This window comes from Aplysia californica, unplaced genomic scaffold, assembly GCF_000002075.1.
Source record: "Aplysia californica isolate F4 #8 unplaced genomic scaffold, AplCal3.0 scaffold00020, whole genome shotgun sequence".
Lineage (NCBI taxonomy): Eukaryota > Metazoa > Mollusca > Gastropoda > Aplysiida > Aplysiidae > Aplysia > Aplysia californica.
Window position 1 is genome coordinate 26446 of NW_004797290.1, and position 1877 is coordinate 28322.

At 38.4% G+C, this 1877-nt stretch overlaps 1 protein-coding gene across 1 annotated transcript in view; it reads right to left on the reverse strand.

The window, feature by feature from the left end:
- Nucleotides 1-1877, reverse strand: part of LOC101857852 — a gene marked incomplete at its 3' end in the record, with an annotated part of 90173 nt that overhangs the window by 24991 nt on the left and 63305 nt on the right.

Below are 1877 nucleotides of genomic sequence, written 5' to 3' on the forward strand. Positions count from 1 at the left end.
ATATACATATATATATTAGTTTAAGTTAGAGTTTTACAGCACTTGCAACACAATAAGGTTAAAAAGTGCCGAAGATTTGAAGTGTTACAAGAGAGTAACAAACACAAAAAATGTAGAGGAGAGAGAAGGACGGTACATGTTTGATGGAGAAGCAGAAGCAAACAACACAAGAGCACCCGCCAACCACCCAAGGGTATATCTATAACAAGCCTAATCATTCTGAATACAAGAAAAAGGCCAATGTGAACAAAGACAAAAAGAGGCCTGCAAGAGAGACTTACACAACTTTAATTTAGAAATTAATTAGCTGCAGAAAGTGGGAACAGATGGCAGAGGACCACAGCCGAAGGGAGAGGAAAATCAAGACTATTATGTGTCATGATGCAGGGGAATCAGGTGCTCGTCAATTTTTAGGCATATATGGAGTTATTGGTATCATCCTAAACCTTGTTCAGTTGTCTTGCTTTCGATGGAAAAATTAGCCTACATATCTTCAACAGAAGTCGAGATATCTTCATCTAAAGGAGGTAGGGGTCACCTGGTATCAGAGATAACATTAGAGAGAAAATTGCCGCCACGTCTGGTGACTTCCAAAGATTGAGAGTCCGTGGAAACTGTAAATTTACTTTTTGTTTTGTTTCTTTGTCAACGTTTTTCTGTAAAATCCACCCAGGAATGCATTTTTAAATGGAAATGAAAGTTATTGAGCCAAAAAAAAAATCGATATAAAACTGATAAACGGGAGGAAAAATGCCGTTTCCTTTGATTTCATTATTTTGACAAGCGACTGATTTTACCACAATGTCTTATATAATATAGTTTCAGAATGAAAAAAAAGGATGCACCAACATCTGTGATGTTACTGTAAGACTCTTTGCCTCTGCCCCTGAAAGTGTGAGTTGGGAAAGTTATGTTTTTAGTGCTTCCGTCTGTGTACTGGGGTGTTGTCTTCCACTCAGTCCTAGTTGGACGTAACAGGTACGTCCTAAATGATCCAAAATGAGTAGATGAAAGAGTAACATTTGCCATGATTTATATCGAGAAGGATGCAACAGATTGTGGGATGTTGATTGTTCTCTGCGCTCACTACCATCAGTATATGTGAGGCAGCGAGGTGGAATCAGGCTCTCGTCAAAATAATAAAAGTGAAGAAACTTGCATTTTTCCGCAGGTTTGAGAATTTTTATCAAATTTTTGTTTTTTGGCTCAACACGTTTCATGCCCATTAAAAAACTCATTCCAGTGTGGATTTTTCTGAAAAACGTTGATTAAAGGCACAAAAGATATACATTTTCAGTTTCCACGGACTCTTAAGCTAAGGAAATAACTAATCTTTGGCGGTCATTTTCTCACTATTTTTACTTCTAAAGACAAGTGACCCCCACCTTCTTCTTTCGCAAATGTCTCGACTTGTATTCAAGATAAATGGATATTAATTTCATTGAAATAAAGATAAGTGAACAAGCTTTAAGATAGTACCAATAACTCTACATGCCCAAAAATTCCACCATGCTGCCTCACATATTCTGACTCACACTGGCCTAACTGATTAGCCCATTACATCATTTTTATCACGAGACATCAAATGTAGACAGATAAAAACAACACAAGCATGGCTGTCTTAAGGCATGAAGGCAAGCCATGCTGACAAGCAGCACTTTGGTGGAATGTAATAATAATTCTTAAAAGAACAAAACATACTACTGAAATACAGAGAGAGAGGAAGGGAAAGAGAGAGAGAGTGAGAGAGAGAGTGAGAGAGAGAGAGAGAGAGAGAGTGAGAGAGAGAGAGAGAAAGAGAGAGAGAGTGAAAGACAGAAACGGGAGGGGGAAGAGAGAGAGAGAGAGAGAGAGAGTGAAAGACAGAAACGGGAGGG